General features: G+C 53.1%; 1 pseudogene; it reads left to right on the top strand.

The window, feature by feature from the left end:
- Window positions 1–2: 2 nt before the first annotated feature.
- Window positions 3–21,549, top strand: LOC139362961 (SH3 domain and tetratricopeptide repeat-containing protein 1-like; annotated as a pseudogene).
- The last annotated feature ends 69 nt before the right edge of the window (window positions 21,550–21,618 follow it).

Here is a 21,618-nt window from a genome sequence, read left to right on the forward strand (position 1 = left end):
TCCCTTGTATAGATAGAAAAGTAAAGGCCGAGGCCCAGGAGTGCTGCAGGTCACCGAGGTAGAGTCCCTGTCTGCCCTTCTCAATGTCCGGTCACTTCTCAGTGCACTCCCCTCTTTACTGCTAAAGCCACTTTCCCTGACTCTGAATGTGTAACCACGAGGGGGAAAATGTCCTCCAGGCTCACAGTTTGTGGAGAAAAAGCCCAGCAGCTGAAAATAATGTTCACAGAGTTTGTACCTAGAAAAAGTGGCCATTTCTATCATGTCTTTCAATTTCCCTGTTTCTCATACATTTTATAAGCAAGACAGTAGAAGGAGATTCGGGAAGAGCAACTTTAGAACAAGGGGGAGAAAATCAAATCTAGAACATTCCAGTTTCTGTTTTTTTCTCAGTTTAGGGCTCATGCACTTTAGCTTCCTATCTAAGGGACTACTCAAATCTGATTAGAAGCTATTGTGGGCTGGTAATTATCCATAATTTTAGGAAGACAGATGCAGTACCAACTCTGTTCTCTAATAACAGGCTTATTAATTTTAAATTTACATGGCAGGAGAAGCAGATGTCGAGGTGGGATAAGAGTTCAGATGCTTGGTCATTGATAGCTTTTTACTTCCACGTATCACATGGGGATTTGGGACCCAGGAAGCCCGCTGAGAACTGATGACTAACTGTCCCCTGAAGAGCTGGGTTCTTTTTCATCCTGAGCTCAGAAAGATTGCTCCTACTGCAGCCAGGGAAGACAGGTTGTTGACTGGTTAGAAATCATGGCAGGTTATTTTCTCGACCCGCAGTTCGCAGTTGGAAAGCAGAGCTATCAAAAAGTTGTCTTCTCTATTGTATTTCAAATCTGGGTGTTTAAAAAATTATGTAAGCAAATTAAGCATTTCTTTAATGGTAGTTGTGTGTGTTCTTGATGCGAATGAGAGGTGCATTCCCTTGTAAAATCCCTGGGACTTAATAGGAAGATGTGAGCCTTAGAACAGAAGTTGGTTTTCTAGATGATCATGTAGACATGATGCTGAGCACCAAAGATGTTGATTGAAACGATTTAAAAAGAAATTTGTCTGAGTTCAGATTTTACACCAATATTTAGAAAATCAGCAAAAGAACTTGGAGGCATGTTCTCAGGCATCCTGTTCAGCCCCATGCCCACATTGTCATAAAATCCGAGTGTGCGTACAGGGAGGCACATTCCTTTCTGTTCTCATCACAGGTCCTTCCCTGGCTCTGCACCTGCCTGTCATGCGCCTCCATGTGAAGAGACCACCAAACAGGCTTTGTGTGAGCAATAAAGCTTTTTAATCACCTGGGTGCAGGCGGGCTGAGTCCCAAAAGAGAGTCAGGGAAGGGAGATAAGGGTGGGGCCATTTTATAGGGTTTGGGTAGGTAAAGGAAAATTACAGTCAAAGGGGGGTTGTTCTCTGGCTCTGGCTGGCAGGACTGGGGGTCACAAAGTGCTCAGTGGGGGAGCTTTTTGAGCCAGGATGAGCCAGGAAAAGGAATTTCACAAGATAATACCATCCCTTAAGGCAAGGACCGGACATTTTCACTTCTTTTGTGGTAGAATGTCATCAGTTAAGGTGGGACAGGGCATTTGCACTTCTTTTGTGATTCTTCAGTTACTTCAGGCCATCTGGGTGTATACGTGCAAGTCACAGGGGATGCGGTGGCTTGGATTGGGCTCAGAGGCCTGACATTGCCCTCTTCCCGACCTTCCCTACCTTTTCCCTCCTGTGTGGTTCTCTCACAAAGTGAATGGCCTCAGCCACAGCTTCTCTGCAGCTGCATCAGACTGTGGCGACAGGAGTGGCTGTTCCCACGGAGCCCAGTCTTGCTTGCAGCTGCAGCCTGGTGATCATTTTGTACCTCAAGTACGTAATTCTACAGAACGAGAGCCAACATGCTGGGGATGGAGGCGTCTTTATCACGGTGCTCTGCATATTTTAATCTTGGGTAGAAAGTATGGAAAAGTATGGGATACATGTGGTTTGATGTCAGAAGGACATTGTGAACTTGATGTGGACTGAGGATGTTCAGGTGCAACGGGCACCGCGGCTTCATTAAGTGAGACTTCTCCATCTCCCTGCCAGGCACGCACAGGTGTATGGCCACATCTTATGTGTTATTCTTATCTAGAGTGCGCCTTGTCGTCATGTTTAAAGTTCCATGGTGATATTCTGCCTCATAGAGTAGTGTTATGCCCAGACCGTTTGTTCCCCAAAGAAGACCACCAGAGTCCAGAGTCAAAGCGAAGCGGCAAGGATCTTTACTACAAGTTCGAACTTGGTCCCTCCATTCCACAGCATACAAGAGGGCCTCGAACAATGCGAGTGCTTGCTTTTTATAGCCCGACGTAAACAGGATATGTAAAGTTACAGGGAACAAGGTAATTCTCTTGGTTACAGCATTACAATTGGTTAACATTATACATTTGCCCGACGTAAACAGGATATGTAAAGTTACAGGGAACAAGGTAATTCTCTTGGTTACAGCATTACAATTGGTTAACATTATACATTTAGCATTCCTTATCGGAGATCTCCCAGGTGATGTTTTTCTGAATTTTGAAAGAAATATGGAGGAATGTGTGCTGGGCTCAGGAAGTTGGGAGATATATGGGGGATGTGCCTCATTCCTTTCAGTAGGTCCCAAACCGCATTCAACACAGAAATGTACTCTTGCTATTATACTAGAAAGTGCTTTCATATACCAAGTGGGAGAGCAGTCCTAAAATCTGGGCTGGAATCACAGAAGGAAGGTTTGGGAAGCAACAGATTCCCTAGTCCAAAGCTGGTTTTTGATGAACCTAGAAACAGGACCAAGAGAAGTGAATTTGCCTAAGGCCCTGACAGTGTCTCACGGTAGCATTTGAACCTAGCAGTTTCTTTACCTATTTCTTTAAATGTTTAGTAATGCTTCCTCTGATTCCTATATAAAAGTATTCCTCATTCATTCTTTTGTTTCAGTGAATTATTGCAGTGCCACCCCGTAACAGTATTTGAGTCAAAATGTGGCAGTGTTTATCCCTTTCCAAGGTTTTTAGTTGCACAGGTTTTCAAAGTTCTGCTAACAGTTTCTTGTTGGTTGCAAGGTGTCCTTTCAGAAGCCAATTGTGTGGTGTATTGATGTTGATTGTTGGAGGTAGTTTGGTTAGAACGTGCTTCGAGTGGCTGGTGTGGGCCTGGGGGACAGTGACAGCTGCCTGCTTCATGGGCAGAGATGAAGTAATTGCTTCCTGGGAAGTACCATCCTCCTGGCCACACTCTCCAGCCCATTTCATTTGTGTTGGTTTCCTCGCATCTGCGCGTTTCTGGTTTCATGTGAGTCTCATTTATTGTAGCATATGACTTCAGGCTGTGGGGAAGAATGGCCATTTTAGCACAGAGATGCACACAAAGGAACAACTGGCTAAATGTGAGAGAAGACATTCTTAGGGGGGGTTTCATTTCTTTTATTCTGTAACAGGCAGTCTGGGAAGCATTCTGGACACGTGACCTGCGCTGTCACAGTTCCTCCTTGCAGGATCGCAGATGTTTGGAGATTGTAGTGATAACTGTTATCATTGAGAAGGTCATTCTCGCAGGCTCTAATAAGTCAGGATTTATTCAGTGTTAATTTGTTAAAGACAACTGTATTTCTAGCCAAATCCATGGGAGACGTTTCTCCTCGCAGTGTTGCTGGGAGTATTCCGTGGCTTAGTCTTAGGGAAGCACACGCCTTTGAATACTGCTGAAAAGAACCCAAAGCGCACCGGAGCACTTTTGCCTTACGGGGTGTTAGTCACTGATACGCATCTCAGTCAGACCTGATGGATTCTTGACCCCTTCCTTTCTTAATTTTTTAGTTTTATGTTTAATTTTTGTTTTTTAAGAGCAAAACCCCTCAGGTGGCCACCATGAATCTCTGGTGTCTTCAGCTGGTTGAAGCCTATTTGCCGTCTCTGGTTCAAACATATTCGAAGCCTGATGATGCTTCCCTCGGTTGTTCTGCTGTGTGACCTCCGCGCCTGCAGGGTTCAAGAGTGTCAGAGCTGGGAGCCGCCTTCACAACTACCAGGGTTTCCGGAACCTCCTTTATCTAGCCCTGGTGACGGAAGAGATGTCATCAGAGGTGAAGGCTTATTGGTTTACATGCCATTGATAATGAACGAGGAGGTTTTCTTTTATATAAGGGGAGCTTCTTATAATGTGCTTTAGTAGGGTAAAGAAGCTTTTGAGGTTTGCTTTCTCTGGAAAGATAATTTGTGATCCTGCCCTTGCTTTCAACAAAAATATAATTTGCATACCAGTGCATGTTGTGTTACTGAGCACTGGCTGACAAATGGTTCTTAACTCGTCATTCACTCCGCCACTGTTTCTTGAATGGCATATGTGTTCCAGCTGTAGTAGGAACTTGCTAGGCTCTAGGACTAACCCTTATGAATCGGGGGCCCTGGGGGAAGCAAATGCATATAACTATAAACATTTGTGGGGATATCAGAGGGGGTGACTACAGGTGCAAAACTTCGTTCATTCATTGCCCCATCTAGGAGGTTTTGTGTCTTAGCAGCATGTTCCATAGCAACACATCCCTGTATCAAAACATTCATCATATTATTTTGAAATTCTCTGCTTAGGTATGTATTTTTCCCACTAAGTTTAGAACTGGTTAAGGACAGGCTATGGGGTATGTAATATATGTACACACACACACACAGATATACATATTACCATAGTAAATATACAATATAGATTTATATATATACACACGTATATATTTCTCCCTCTCTATATATACACAACACACACACATACATATATACACACACACATATATATGAAATACACACACACACACACACACACACACTTCTGCCAAGCACAGAAAGTCAAAACTAGGCAAGGGTTCTTTTAGCGTTTATGAAAAAACAGATGTGTTAGTTGAGAGCGTCCTTAAGTTGCCAGGGGAAAGACAGGATGGATTCACAAAGGGAGATAGTGTTGTTTTTTTTTTTCTTTGTTTAACTCTTGAATTCTAAATAATCCAGACTTATAGAACAGTTGCAAAAATAGTACAGAGAATTCCCGTATGGTCTTCCCTCAGATTCCCCAAACATTTCACCCCATTTTTACGTTCTTTTTCTCTCTCTGTGGATATAATTTTTTTTTTTTTCTGAAATGTTTGAGTGGAAGGTAGAATGCTCTGAGGGATCACTGAGCTGACATAGTCTCCTAAATCCATGCTGTCAGGTGGGTGACAAAGCAGGACAGGAGGGTGATTTTGTAGGAGAGTCGGGCCACGGGCCCGAGTGTTCTCTCTGTCCCCATAGTGCCGGAGTTTCTACGTGCTCCAGGCCCGGGTTTGCATTGCACATAATTCTCAAGGGCTCATGGCAAGCTGCGCCAGAGACACAGAGGGTGGGGATGTGGGGACCCTGCCCCCAGTGGACAAAGGACTCACTGCTGGACTCTAATTTGTCTAGGTGTTTTTGTGACTTGCAGAAATACCTCCACCTTGCCTGGGCCTGGAGCCACAGGACACCTTGCCGAAGGTGAAGAATGTTCTGGAACAATGCAAGACCTGGCCAGGCTGTCCCCAGGAGCCAGCGTCCTGGGATCTCTGTGCAGCATCCAGCAACGTGAGCTTGCAGGACCCCGAGGAGCCCTCCTTCTTCTTGGAATCTGAGGATGACTGGGAGGACTCAGAGGCCCTGAGCTCACTGCTGCTGTTCCTGAACGCCTTCAGGTACAAGGCCAGCTTCCGTGGCCTGTACAACTTGGCACTGCTATGGCTGAGCAGCATGTTCTGCAGCTTTAGCGACAAGGAGGAGCTGACTGGGTGCCTGGCACAGGCCCGAGGGGCAGCCAAGAAAGCTGGCCTCTTGATGGCCCTGGCCAGACTCTGCTTCCTCCTGGGGCGGCTGTGCAGCAGGAGGATCAAGCTGTCCCAGGCCCGGGTGTACTTGGAGGAAGCACTGGGGTCCCTGGAGGGCAGCTTTGGGGACCTGCTCCTGGTGGTGGCTGTGTACGCCAACCTGGCCAGCATTTACCGGAAGCAGAATGGAGAAGTGTACACAGGTGGTTCCCAAAGCCATGACTCTGCTTCTGGGGACGCCCGGCCACATCTGCAGCACCGAGGTGGAGGGAGAGCTCCTGCAGCTGGCGCCGCAGCAGGCGGTGGGTGGCCAGAGCCTGCAGGCCGAGGCCCGGGCCTGCTTCCAGTTGGCCAGGCAGCATGTGCACCTCAAGCAGCCCGAGGAGGCCCTGCCCTTCCTGGAGCGGCTGCTGCTTTTGCACAGGGACTCGGGAGCCCCAGAGGCTGCGTGGCTCTCAGACTGCTCCCTACTCCTGGCTGACATCTACTCCTGGCTCCTACTCCTGGCCGCAAGTGCCTGCCCCACCTGGTGCTGAGCTGTGTCAAGGTGGCCTCATTGAGGACACAGGACTCACTGGCCGGCTCGCTGAGAAGCGTGAACCTGGTGCTCCAGAACGCCCTCCAGCCCCACAGCCACCCCACCCAGACTTCCCACTACCTCAGGTGAGCGCTGGCCTCCCTAACCCCGGACACAGGCCAGGCGCTGCGCGGCCTTCTTCACGCCAGCCTGGCCCAGCCGTACAGCCACCGTGGCTACCACGGCCCAGCCGTCACCTTCATGACGCAGGCTGTGGAAGCCAGTGCTGTTGCCGGAGTCTGTGCCATCATGGACTGCCTGGTGGCCCTGGCCTGGCTGCACGTGCTTCATGGACAGAGCCCGGTGGCCCTGAACTTCCTGCAGTCTGTCCAGGATGCAGTGGTGGCCAGCGAGGACCAGGAGGGTGTGATTGCCAACATGGTGGCCGTGGCTCTGAAGAGGACGGGCCTGACGAGGCAGGCAGCCGAGGGCTACTACTACGCCTTACAGGCGGCTTGGGACCTGGGCCAGCGGAGGAACCAGGCAGTGGTGCTGGCCAACTTCGGGACCCTGTGTCTGCATGTGAGTGCCAGCAGGCTGGCCCAGCACTACCTCCTGGGGGCTGTGCGGCTGTTCTCGGGGCTTCCCTGCAGGGAGTGTGGCCGGGACTTCACCCACGTACACCTGTAGCTGGGCCACCTCTGCACCCGCCAGGGCCCAGCCCAGCAGGGCAAGTGCTACTACGAGTGGGCTCTTCTGGTCACCGTGGAGATGGACCACGTGGAGAGTGAGTGCCCCAGTTCCTCTTGTGAGCCTTCTGGGGCCACATGGGTCAGGGCACACCTGGGGTTTGTGATTCGGAAACAAGTGGTGGTTTTTCCACCATCGAAAGTGCTGAGTCATGGCCAGTAGGAGATGTTGGCAAGCGCCCTGGAGACAGGCGGTTCCCATGCAGGGTCAGGCCCTCTGTGCCCTACTGAGGCAGCCAGCTCTTCCTGGTTTGCCCAGGGACCATCCTGCCTTGAGCATTGAAAGTCCTGCGTGCTGGGAATCCCTAGACATAACCCTGGGATCAAGGCAGGCTCTGCTATGCTGGGACTTGGGGCCCCTCCATGAGCCAGGCCCTGAACACCAGTTCTTGTGCCTTGTTATCTGCTTGGTATCTTGGCAGCCTGCGCACCTGTCATCCCACTTCACAGAGGACACGGGGCGGGTGATTGCCCAAAGCCACAGAGCATTTCATGCAAAAGCAGCTTGTTGTGCAGAGTGTGCCAGGCCCCACCCACAAATGGGGCTTGTGGGGTCCTCAGGTGGCAGAGACTGAGCGTGGGAATGTGAGCTTCAGGCCACAGAAGCGACAAAAGGGTGAGTGGCGTGATGGCGGGGCAGCACTTGGCCCCGGGTTAGGGAAGCCTCTTTAGTCTGGGACCAGAGGGTTGAGAGGATTTAGTCAAGTAATAGGTGGTGGATGAGGGGCTGGTGGTGGTGGAGGGGCTGGAGGTGTAGCCTGTGTGAAGGCCCAGGGGTGAGCGAGTGGGGGTGAGTGAGCGGGGATGAGTGGGGTGTGAGTGGTGGTGAGTAAGTGGAGGTGTGATGGGCGTGAGTGAGTGGGAGTGTGAGCGGGGATGAGTGGGGTGTGAGCGAGGGTGAGTGAGCGGGAGTGTGAGCGGGGATGAGTGGGGTGTGAGCGGGGTGTGATGGGGGTGAGTGAACGGGAGTGTGAGCGGGGATGAGTAGGGGTGAGTGAGCGGGGGTGAGTGAGCGGGAGTGTGAGCGGGGATGACTGGGGTGTGAGCAGGAGTGAGTGAGGGGGTGAGTGAGCGGGAGTGTGAGCAGGGATGAGTGGGGTGTGAGCAGGGGTGAGTGAGCAGGGCTTATGCAGGGAGGTGCAGAGTTGGGAGTGGGTGGGTTAGGTGCTGGATGGTGAGAAGCTCTTCTGGAGAGCTAAACAGGGCCTGGGGCCTCAGGCTGTGGCTTGGCCTTTTCCCCAAGAGCACTGGGGAGCCATGGGGTGCTATCGAACAGTCACTGCAGACTGAGCAGTGAACGGACAGCAGGTGGGCAGGGCTGTCCGAAATCTAGGCCGCAGAGGATAGATGAGGAAGTTGAGTCCAGGGAAATGGCTGAGACAAGGGATACTGTTGAGTCCCCTCTGCCTTGCAGCGCTTTGTCATGGCATAGTGAGACCACTCAGAGGTGCCTCCTGTGGCCTGGACCAGAGCCCCAGGGGCTGTGACCAAACCTGCCCATTTCCCAGCAGAGGCCTGGCACCCATTCCTGGCCCTAGGAGGGATGAGATTTTGGAAAGGACCGTGTGAAGGGGCCCTGGTCCCACATATCTGCCCAAGGAGGGGTGGGGGGTTCTGACCCAGGCTTCTTCCCCAGGGGCATTCTCTGACTGGAAGGAGACCCTCCAGGAACCCAGTGCCCCAGGCCCCACTGCAGCCTCCGGTGGCTCCTGGCACAACAGCCTGTGGCACCTCCTCCTACGAGGCCCTCCCCGGTGTGCTGGGGGATTCAGACTTGGAAATGCAGGCCAGGGAACGGGAATCATGCTTCCCTGTCTCCCCAACCTGAGATGAACGGTCGAGGAGACCGAGGGTGGGGTTGATACCCCACATGCTTACTTGGGGTCATTTTTGAGTCATTTTCGGTAGTTTGTGTCCTTCTAGGAGTTTGGCTGTTGTGTCTAGATGGTCTGATTTCTTGGTGTACAATTGTTTGTAGTGTTTTCATGGAATCTTTTTATTTCTGTCAGGTTGGCAATAATGTTTCCTCTTTCATTTCTGATTTTAGAAACTTGGGTTTTTAATTTTTTATTTATTCATTTTTATTAGAGATGGGGTCTCATCATGTTTCCCCAGGCTGGTTTTGAATGCTGACCTCAGCGAACCTTCCAACTCGGCCTCACAAAGTGCTGGGATGACAGGCCTGAGCCATGGTGCTCAGTCTCTGATTTTAGTCATTTGTGTCCCATCTTTCTTTTCTTGGTCAGTCTGGTGAAAGATTTGTCAGTTTTGTTATTATTTTCAAAAAATCCACTTTTGGTTCTGTTGATTATCTCTTTTGTTTTTCCATTCTCTGTATTTTTACTTCCCATTTCCACTCTCACGTTTATTATTTTCTTCCTTTTATTCACTTTGTGTTTAGTTCTTTTTCTAGTTTCTCAAGGTGGAAGGTTAGGTTTTTGATTTGAGATTTTTCTTCTTTCTTTGAATGTAGACATTTACAGTTATAAATTTCCCTTTCAGCGCTGCCTTAGCTGCATCTTGGAATTTTTGATACACTGCTATATATATATTTTTTAAGGCAGAGTTTTGCTCTATTGACCAGGCTGGGGTGCAGTGGTGCAATCTTGGCCCACTGCAACTTCTACCCAGGTTCAAGCCATTCTCATGCCTCAGCCTCCCGAGTAGCTGGAATTACAGATGTGCACCAACCCACCTGGCTAATTTTTGAATTTTTTTTTTTTTTTTTAATAGAGACAGGATTTCACCATGTTTCCCAGGCTGATCTCAAACTCCTGGACTCAAGCGATCCTCCCACCTCGGCCTCCCACAGTGCTGGGATGAGAGGCGTGAGCCACCGCGCTGGCCCGGGCTATGCATTTGTTTACATTCTTCTCAAATTAGTTTTCGGTTTCCCGGATGGTCTCTTTGACTCACTGGTTGTTTAGGAGTGTGTAATTTTCACATATTTTTGAATTTCCCACATTTCCTTCACTGTAGATTTCGAGTGTTCGTGCCAGTACAGCTGAAGAACACCTCTGCTTTGGTCTCAGTCCTTCTCCATTCACTGAGGCTCATTTTGTGACCTGGCACATGGTCTGTCATGGGGAATGTCCCATGGGTGCTCGAGAGGACTGTGTATTCAGCTGTTGTTGGGGGGTGTGTGTGACAGATGTCCATTCGGCGTACCTGGTTTCCGGTGTTAATCTCCGGAATGTTTCTGACGCTAGAGAATCAGAAGCTTTCCACCGTTCCCAGTGCCCTGGCTTTGGGAGGAGCCTGGTTGCATGAGAGAAGCATGTGTGGGAAGACCAGGGGCCGACTTTGAACCCCATTCCCCCAACATGATGCCATGTGTGGCAGACATGACGCTTGGCTTTGCTCTCAGGGTTCCATCTGCGACAGGGGCTACTTGTGCCCCTGGCCTCATCAGCTCAGGCTGAAGGCGGCCCTGGTCCTGGCCAGAGGGGCTTTGTGAAGCAGAAATAGATGGCCTGGTGCAGGGGCCGAGCCTGGCCAGGACCTCGGCCCTGGGAATTGTAAAGAAGGCCTGCCTGTACCATGAGCATCTGCACCAAGGTGTGCCCATGTCACGGTGTGCTCGGCATCTGCCCTGGCACGGGTGCATGGCCTGTCTGCGCTCAGGCTCCCCGCCTATGGGGCCCAGGCTCACAGAGGTGTGAAAGAGGCAAGCAGGGGCCTCCGAGCACAGCCAGCCTCGCTTCGATGCTGGGAGACTAACGTCTTCCATTTTGTCTTCTGCCCAGGCCAGCTGCCGGCCATCCAGTGGCTGTGCTACTTCTACAGCGCCGTCATGCCCAGCGAGGCCCAGTGTGTCATCTACCACGAGCTCCAGCTCTCCCTGGCCCGCAAGGTGTCTGACAAGGTGCTGGAGGGGCAGCTCCTGGAGACCATCAGTCAGCTCTACCTGTCCCTGGGCACGGAGTGGTAAGGGCTGGCTTTGCAGTGGTAGAGGTGGGGGTGGGCAGGGCAGGGAGAGGGGCACAGGGAAGCTGGCCCAGGGCGCCAGCAGCCCCTCTCCTTTTGATCATTTGGTTCCTTGGCATCAGATGCTCTGAGCTGGTGGGCCTGGGGTCGTCCCAGGGCTGCTGCTGGCCCGTGAGTCCCAGCTTGAGCCTCCCTTGTTGGGTCAAAGGTCATCTCAACCCCAGCAGAGGCAGTAGGTGCACTCTGGGCTGTTCTTCCTACTATAGTGACTTTTGTCATCTGACCTCTGCCTGCCCCGAATCTTCATTCCTGGTCTTCATCTGTCCCCTTAAGTGTGACCACAGCAGCCACCTGTGGCTTCTCTTCCACAGAAGACAGAGCCAGTTGTGTCACCTGCTTCCCTGAGGCAGGGTTTCAGGGTCTCACGTCCCATATGTGGCCTACTCAGCTTCCCTCAAGCATCCTGACCTGGTGGGGTAACCATGGCCCTGGCCACCCCACCCACAGGGCCCAGTGACATTGCTGCAGTCACACCCCCTCGAGTGTTGGACTTACTGAGAGAGCAGGGAAGGATCAAGATTCCATGGGGACCCGGGAGACTGGCTCCAGTCTTGGCCTCAGGTTCACAGAAGGAAAATGGGCCAGTGGGCTAGAGCCATGCTTCTCAAAGTGTAGTCCCTCGACCAGTAGAGCAGCATCCATGTCACCTAGGAGCTTGTGGCAAGTGGGAGTTCTAGGGCCTGCCCCAGGCCTGTGGAGCCGGGAGCTCTGGGGGCAGGGCCAGCAAGCTCTACAGTCAGGCCTCCGAGTGACTGTGATGTCTGCACACCTTGAGAACCATCGGCCTAGATAGCCTCTGAACACTAACGGCTCCTGGTGCATCTGGAGAAGACACAGGCCATGTCTGGGAGGCAGGGGAGATGGACTAGCACACTCCTCCTGCCACAGGGCAGCATGATGCTTGATTCCCTCAGACGATGTCCTTCATTTTTCCATGCCGTGTGAGTTCACCCTGGCCCTCCCAGCAGCCTGGGAAGAGCAGAACACTGCACACACGAGAGGGCCTTTCCCAGTCCCCACATGCCAGATTCATCTGTCACCAGACCCACGGGAGGAGGCAGACTGGTTCCAGGAGGATGAGAGCCCTTGTTCTGACACCTGCGTCTGATTCCAGGGCCTACAAATCCGCTCTGGACTACAGCAAACGAAGTCTGGGGATTTTCATTGACCTCCAGAGGAAAGAGAAGGAGGCACATGCCTGGCTACAAGCAGGAAGATCTATTACATCCTGCGGCAGAGCGAGCTGGTGGACCTCTACATCCAGGTGAGTGACAAGGGATGCAGGAGGACCCCTGTGCTGTTCACTCTCTGTCCATCCACCCATCCATTCATCCTTCCATCATCTGTTTACCTGTTCATCCTTCCATCCATCCATCCATCCATCATCCATCCATCCATCATCCATCCATCCATCCATCATTCATCCATCCTTTTATCATCCATCTATTCACCCGTCTATCCATCCATTCACCTGTCCATCCACCCATCCATTCATCCTTCCATCATCTATCTGTTTACCTGCTCATCCTTCTATCCATCAATCCATCATCCATCCATCCATCCATTCTTCCATCATCTTCCCATACACCTGTGTGTCCTTCCATCCATCCATCCATCCATCATCCATCCATCCATCCTTTCATCCTCCCATCATCCATCCATTCACCTGTTCATCTTTCCACGCATCCATCCATCCATCTATCATCCATCCATCCTTTTGTCATCCATTCATTCGCCTGTCCATCCATCCATTCACCTGTTCGTCCATCCATTCACCTGTTCGTCCGTCCATCCATCCTTCCGTCTAACTTTCCATCTTCCATCCAACTGTTCATCCTTCTGTCCATCCATCCATCCATCATTCTTCTGTTCACCTCTTCGTCCATCCATTCACCTCCTTGTCCGTCCATCCATCCATCCTTCCATCCATCCATCCGTCCTTCCATCCGTCCTTCCATCCATCCTTCCATCCATCTTTACATTATCCATCCAACCATCTTCCATCCATCCATGATCCATCCATTCACCTGTTCATCCATCCATCCATTCATTCATCATCCATCCTTTTATCATCCATCCATCCATTCACCTGTTCATCCATCCCTCCATCCATTCTTCCATCCTTCCATCATCCATTCACCTGTTCATTCTTCCATCCATCCATCATCCATCCATCCATCATCCATCCATCCTTCCATCCATCCTTCCATCTATCTTTCCGTAATCCATCCAACTATCTTCCATCCATCCATGATCCATCCATTCACCTGTTCATCCATCCATCCATTCATTCATCATCCATCCTTTTATCATCCATCCATCCATTCACCTGTTCATCCATCCCTCCATCCATTCTTCCATCCTTCCATCATCCATTCACCTGTTCATTCTTCCATCCATCCATCATCCATCCATCCATCATCCATCCATCCTTCCATCCATCCTTCCATCCATGTTTCCATAATCCATCCAACCATCTTCCATCCATCCATGATCCATCCATTCACCTGTTCATCCATCCATCCATTCATTCATCATCCATCCTTTTATCATCCATCCGTCCATTCACCTGTTCATCCATCCCTCCATCCATTCTTCTATCCTTCCATCATCCATTCACCTGTTCATTCTTCCATCCATCCATCATCCATCCATCCTTCCATCATTCATCCACTCGCCTGCTCATCCTTCCATCCATCCATCCATCCATCCATCCATCCATCCATCCATCCTTCTATCATGCATCCATTCACCTGTTCATCCTTCCATTCACCTGTCCATCCATCCATCCATCCATCCATTCGTCCATTCATCATTCATTCATTCCTTTATCATCCATTCATTCAGCCACCATCCATCCACCTGTTCGTCCATTCATCCATCCATCCTTCCATCATCCATCCATCTTTCCATCATCCATCCTTCCATCATCCATCCATTCATCCATTCTTCCTTCCATCCATCCATCTTCCATCCAGCCATCATCCATCCATTTGTCCATTCATCCATCCATCCTTTTATCATCCATCCTTCATCCATTTATCATCCATCCATTCACCTGTTCATCCATCCATCCGTCCATTCATCCTTCCATCAACCATCCATTCACCTGTTCATCCTTCCATCCATCCACGATTCATCCATCCACCATTCATCCATCCATCATTCATCCATCCATCCATTTATCCATTCATCCACTTATCCATTCGTCCATATATCCATCCATCATCCATCCATCCTTCCATCAACCATCTACTCACCTCCTGTTCATCCTTCCATGCATCCATCATTCATCCATCTATCTATTTATCCATTCATCCATCCATCCTTCCATCCTTCCATCATCCATCCATTCATCTGTTCATCCTTCCATCCATCCATAATCCATCCATCCATAATCCATCCATCCATCCATCCATCCATCATCCATCCATCCATCTATCATCCATCCATCTGTCCATTCATCCATCCGTCCATTCATCCATCCATCATTCATCCATCCTTTTATCCATCCATTCACCCGTCTATCCATCCATTCACCTGTTGTTTCATCCATCTGTCCATTCATCCTTCCAACATCCATCTATTCACCTGTTCATCCTTCCATGCATCCATCATACATCCACATATCTATTTATCCATTCATCCATCCATCCATCCATCATCTCTCCATGCTTCCATCATCCATCCATGCTTCCATCATCCATCCATCCACCTGTTCATCCTTCCATCCATCCATCATCAATCCACCCATCCATTCATTCATCCTTCCATCATCCATCCATCCTTCCATCATCCATCCTTTCTCCCATCCATCCATTCACCGTTCGTCCATCCATCCATCATTCATCCATCCACCCATCAATCTATTAATCCATCCCTCCATTCATCTATCTCTCCATTTGTTTACCCATACATTCGTCTATCCACCATCTATCCATCCACATGTACATACATCATCTACCCTCCACCCATCCATACATTATCTACCCACCCATACATACGTACAGACATACACACATCATTCCATCCATCCATCCATCCATCCATCCATCCAGGCATTAATCTAGCCACACGCCCATCCATCCATCCATGTGTCTACATCTCCTCATCCATTCATCCATCCATCCATCCATCCACTCATTCCTCAGCCACTGCTGAGCACCTGTTGTGTGCCTTTTCCCTCCCTCCAACTGGTTCCCTCACATCCTCCCCCAGTGGCCAGCATCTTCTCCCTGAGGGCAGAGGCGCGGCCCCTCACAGTGCCCAGCACCTGCTGGTATACAGCACATGCTCAAATAATGTGACCACTCAGTTAACACACAGAAGAGCTTGCTCCAAGCGACACGTGGCAAATCTCCTTACAAAATGAATCTATCATAGCGGCTGTTTTCAGAGGCTTTCCCAAACAGTGTGATCTGGAACAAATTGTGAAGCCCACGAGCCTGGTGAAGCTTTCATTATTGAGTACCTGCTATATACCTCCTTGAGCTGAGGAGAGGGATCAAGAGCTCATGGCCAAGAGGGGACAAGGCCCACCCACAAACACTGCTGATGTGGCAGGGATGTGGCAACGCAGAAAGGAGCCAGGGGCTGGGCTCCCAGCAATCTGGGGGCCACGGAGACTGTTTTGAGTGCAGGGGGAGTGGGCTAGGGCTAGCCCTGGTGGTAGGATTCACAGGTGTCGGGCTCCTGGGCTGCAGCTGCTCTGTCACCTCCTGGCACTCAGGTGCATCAGTTCATTGTCCTCATGCCAGTGGTGGGGGCAGCCCTCATGCGCAGGGTCTGAAAAATACTCAAGTGTACCTGTAGTGTGTGAGAGGAAGGAGGCTGGCAAAGGTGCGCGTAGCCACCTCGCTAGGTGTGGGTCTTGAGGGAACTTCTGTCTCCTTTCAGGTGGCACAGAATGTGGACCTGTACACAGGGAACCCCAACCTGGGGCTGGAGCTGTTTGAGGCAGCTGGAGACATCTTCTTCAATGGGGCCTGGGAGCGGGAGGAAGGCATGTCCTTCTACCGGGTGAGCTGGCCTGTGGGCTGATGTGGGTGGGCCTCAGTGGGGCACCTGGAGGCTGAGGTACAGGTGTGGCAGGGTAGAGGCCTCCCACCTGGAGGCAGGGCCACCCATATACATGATTAGTTTCCAAGTGGTCTCACCAGGAATATTGACCATGCCCCTGCCCGGGACAAACGCTCGGGGCCTGGACGTGACAATGGCTCTACCCATCTACCTGATGACCTCAAGCAACCATGAGTGGGAAGTCCTGTCCCCATCTTCCAGATGAGGAAACTGAGGCTCAGAGAGGCACAGGGACATGTCAAAGGACACACAGCATCAGTGGGAGGCCCAGGTCTGCATGCACCCCGAAGTGGGACGGCTTCTCCCTTCCTCTGAGCTCACGGTGTGGCTCAGCCCTGGGCACAGATAAATGTGGTGTTTTTAGAGCAGAGAGGAGTGCTGGCTCCCCCCAGTCAGACTCCCGGTGCCCACGTGGGAGAGGCTGGTCTGAGGCTGTTGGGTGTAGCTGGATGGGCCTCAGGTGACTCTTCAGCCCCCAACTTGGGTGTCTGAACTGTGTGTTATCCCAGAGCACAGAGCTGTGTTGAGGTGCAGGGGTAGCTGGGGCGTGGGAAGCTCCAAGTACATGTTTGAGCTCTGAGGAGGGCGCTGGGCAAGGTGGGTGCTGCGGGAAACCTGACCCCACCTGCCTGTGTGGTAGGACCAGGCCCTGCCCCTGGCAGTGACTACGGACAACCACAAGGCGGAGCTGCAGCTACAGCTGTGCAACAAGCTGGTGGCACTCCTGGCCACGCTGGAGGAGTCCCAGGAGGGCTTGGAGTTTGCCTACATGGCCCTAGCACTCAGCATCACTCTGGGTAAGTCCCCTGAGCCCCACCCTGCCAGGACCCACACTTTGCCAGAGCCCAGCCTCCAGGTCTGCAGGCCAGGAGCTGAAACAGCTGCTGGATTTTCCTGGTCTCCTGTCCAGGCAGGCAGATCTGCCCAGCTGGCTTCCCCGTCCGGCTGTGGGGCACAGCCCGAGGTCTCTCACGCAGTGCAGAGCTCCCTGCCTGACTGAGCTCTGCTTCCTCTGCCTGTTCCCGCTGCTGACCACAAGGGCCGCCCAGTGTGCCCTCTGCCTTCCAGACATGCCAGGCATCTCGTTGGTCCCTGTATGTGCCAGGCTGAGTGACACATTCCCTTTCTCTTGTGCCCTTCCCACCCTCATCAACCACACGGCTCTCTGGCTGATAAAATCCCAGTTCCCCTTCGAGCAGTCTGCCCCTTAAGGCCAGGCATCCCCTGGTGCTGTGCCAGGGTCGTCTATCCCCCTCCAGAGACAGGGAACCCTAGGCAGGCCACATGCCCCAGTGCCTTGTGCCCCGTAGCCCAGTACACAGTAGGTGTGCAGCTGACTCCCCAAGGTAGGGGGCTGTGATCGTGCCACACCCAGGAGGAGTCGGATGTCACATCTGTGGGTTGCCTGGAGCCGGGGTGTCTGGGAGCACCTGGACAGCATGGCTTTTGGGCTCCCCTGGTTAAACCCAGTGAGCAAAGGCAGGTGGCTATGTGTAGGTACAGAGCTGGGCCATCCAAGTCCGACTTTGCCATAAGCCTCACAGTAGACAGGGGCAGGCCTTATTAGTTCTGCTTTGCAGATGGGAAAGTGAGTCTGGGAACCTGGAAGGGACTGGCCAGAGCTGCCCAGGTGACCACAGGTGCCTGGAGGCAAGCCAGGTGTGCTGCCTGGGATCTACATACCTGCTCCTGAGGGGCCTGTGTCCTCCCTGCCCCAGGGAGCCACATCCTCACACCTGCCCCTTTGGCCTGCACCCCAGGGGACCAGCTGAACGAGCACATGGCCTACCACCGGCTAGCTGCCCTGCACCACCGGCTGGGCCATGGCAAGCTGGCGGAGCACTTCTACCTCAAGGCCCTGTAGCTCTGCCACTCGCCGCTGGAGTTCGAGGAGACCCTCTACTACGTGAAGGTGTACCTGGTGCTCGGTGACATCATCTTCTACGACCTGAAGGTGGGTGGGAGGGGCAGGGCTCGGGGTGTTCCCGGCCCCCTTGGAGTTGGATTTCCACCCACACCCCAGAGGCCTGGGTTCCAGCCTTCCTTAGGAATGACCCAGTGGCCTCCCTGGAGCCCTGCACCCAGCTGGAGGAGCTGGCAAGGTTAGCAGATACAACCTAGCTCCCAAGCTGGCCAGGCCCCACCCTCAAGAACTCAGTCTCAGCCAGGGAGGCTGACACATGAGTGGGCAACGGTGGCCTCTGGGTAAAGAAGGGGGATTGTAGTCAGGGGGGCCCTCCTGGAGGAGGTGACAGCAAAACTGAGACTTGACAGTCAAGTGTCAAGTTGCATTTAACAAAGAAAACAGGTCGGGAGAAGGACATTTCGGAGGACGGCATCATCCTCACATTGAATCCACGTTGCAAGATCCAACCCAAATCCTGGCACCTCCTCTAGGAAGCCTGCCCAGGGTGCCAGCCTGCACTGAGCAACTCCTTCCTGGAGTCCCGAGACACCTTGAATCTTCACACCACCCAGGAAGGGTGGGGTGGGACCAGTGTCTTACCATTGGGTTCACAGACAGGGAAACCCCAGCTCAGGGCAGGGGCAGTGGGGTGGGGCTCCTGCCAGCCAGGCTGAGGCCTTGCTGGGTCGGGTGTGTCTCGAGGGGAGGTGCTGTGCTCCCTCTGCCCCCAGCCCTGCAGGGGTGGAGAGCTGGGACTGGCAGACTCAGACCTGGGGTGTCTCCACCCCTCTGCCCAGCAGGCGCGACCCCTCCTCAGCATCGCACTGGCGTCGCGTCAGTGCTCCTTATGGGCTGAGGGGCCAGGGCGCTCCAGTCCAGGGGCCAAGATCTTGTGGGCCTTAGAACAACATGAGGAGGTAGGGCAGCCCTAAGACCCTGCCCCGTATTCCCCACCGCAGGCCTGGGGCTGCCCGGGAGGCCTCAGCCCAGTGCTGGTGACACCTGGTGGTGAGAAGTGGTCCCCGTGGCCTCCCAAGTCCCAGCCAGACAGGGAGGTGCCAAGTGTCAGGCCCAGAGGGACGCTGCTCACTGCCCAGGGGCTTGCCTGGGACCCAGGGGGACGGGCCTCCCAGAAGAGGCCTTTATCTCTCTTGGTCAAGCCTGCCGCCCACTCCGCCTGTCCAGGAGAAAGGAAAGGGCCAAGTAGTACCTGAGAGGCCAAAGTCCACGGTTGGGGTCGAGTGGCAGAGGCCTCCTTCACCTCCTTCCCATGCAGAGCCCTCCTTCACCTCCTTCCCATGCACAGCCCTCCTTCCCATGCACAGCCCTCCTTCACCTCCTTCCCATGCACAGCCCTCCTTCACCTCCTTCCCATGCACAGCCCTCCTTCCTATGCACAGTCCTCCTTCCCATGCACAGCCCTCCTTCACCTCCTTCCCATGCACAGCCCTCCTTCCTATGCACAGTCCTCCTTCCCATGCACAGCCCTCCTTCACCTCCTTCCCATGCACAGCCCTCTGGGCCTCATCGTGACTATGCTGTCAGCGCGGGCCAGCTTCCCACAGGGAGGCCCCCTTGGAATTCCCCAAGGGCGGCTGTCTTTCCAAGGCTACACCCTCCTCCTTGTATAGGAGACTCTGGACCCAGGGCCCAGAGGAGTGGGAGAAAAAGCCGGGCTGGATGGAGCCTGGAAGGCTGAGAAGGCAGAGAAGCAGGGGTAAATGGGCATCTTTGCCAATTGCCTCTAAAATGGGGTCCCCTTTAGTCTACACTTGAGAGTGAGCCCTGGAATAGGGTGGATTAGATGTTTACTGGCTCAGCCTGCCACTCACTAGCTGCTGCACACACTATAGGCACATGGAAATGCACAGGGAAATTCACACAAGCACAGGCACACGCACACACAGGCACAGGCATGCACACAGGGAAATGCACACACAGACACAGGCACACGCACACACACAGGGACATGCACACACAGGCACACAAACACGCACAGGCACATGCACAGACACACGCAGAGACATATGCTTTGGCTGGCTCCTTCCTGTTTAGTTGGGAAGCCCCCACCCCTTCAGGAAGCCCTTGCTGCCCACCCCGGCTGAGTCTGGGGCCTCCTGGGCTTCCCTCTGCCACAGCCCGGGCCACCCTGTGTGGTCAGTGTTCGCTCCCAGGTCCCTCAGACTGGGAGCGAGGACATTAGGCTCCGCCATGCACCCAGCACAGAGTCCAGTGTTCGGCTGGGCGGGGGCCATTGGATGAGCAGTGGCGGTGACTCGGGGCCTTCACACGCCCCTGCTCCGTGTGTGGGGTGGGGCAGTGAGGGAATGGACTGCTGCATCTTGGACTTTCTCATTGGCCCTGGGAGCCATCTTGAGATGGTAAAGAGGAACAGGCCAGGCATGGGTCTTAGAGAGGTCCCTTGGGTGACCCCCATGTGGAGGAGGTGCCTGGGGAGAAGCCGGGTGGGGGATGGGAGGGTCAAGGAGGAGGTCTGGGAGACAGCATCCCAACCCAGGGATGGTGAGTTTGAGCCAAAGATGCATTGAAAATGGGAGTGGATGTCTGGGGAGTCACACTCCGTCAGTATTTCAGGGAACATTGCCAGAGAGGACACCTGTGAGATGGTTTTGTACCTGGCCTGTCCCGTGGAGGGCCTGGAAATGGTCAGCATGGACAGGGGCCAGAGGGGAGCCTGGGTCACTCAACGCTGTGCCCCTGCTGTGGCTTGGAGCCAAGGGTCCTGCATGGAACTCTCAGAGCAGGCAGGATCTGCCCTGACCTCAGCCCATGGGGAAAGCAGCCACTGCCTGCAGAGAGGGTGGCACTGGGGCAGGAGGCTTGGGGTGAGTGGGGCGTAGGGACACTCAGGAAGGCTTCCAGGGGTGTCAGGGTCATCCCCACCTCCTGCAGCTGACACCACAGCAGTGTCACAGGCTTCGGGGCTCATGGGGTGAGCCAGCATTGGCTGGACATGTGGAATGACCTGGAGACAGGAACGGCCTCTGGGAAGACGGGCTCCGAGTCCCCCTTTTGCTGACCATGACCTGTCCCCTTCAGGACCCGTTTGATGCAGTCAGGTACTACCAGCTGGCACTGGCAGCTGCCGTGGACCTGGGCAACAAGAAGGCACAGCTGAAGATCTACACGCGGCCGGCCACCATCTCCCACAACTTCCTCCTGGACCGCAAGAAGTCGCTCTTCTTCTACCAGAATGCCAGGACCTTCGCCACAGAACTCAACGTCCTCAGGGTCAACCCACCTCCTCTGCCACTCTGCCGGTGGGCCCCCTGGTTGGCCCCCAGCCACCCTCGCTGAGGACAGCATCCGAGGGAGCGGGTTTTGTGCAAGGAGGATGATCTCCTGCCTCTCCTGGTGTCTCCCGTGGCTCATTTTCTGGGAAATGGAGGCATGAAAGCAGAGTTCAAATAGCAATAAATTTTTTTTTGCAATAACATACCGAAGTCCCCAGGGCATCCTTCTCTGTGTTCTTCCTGGGCTGTGTCTAGGGGCCAGCTCCTTCCCT

Source organism: Macaca nemestrina, chromosome 4, assembly GCF_043159975.1.
Source record: "Macaca nemestrina isolate mMacNem1 chromosome 4, mMacNem.hap1, whole genome shotgun sequence".
In the NCBI taxonomy this organism is placed as follows: domain Eukaryota; kingdom Metazoa; phylum Chordata; class Mammalia; order Primates; family Cercopithecidae; genus Macaca; species Macaca nemestrina.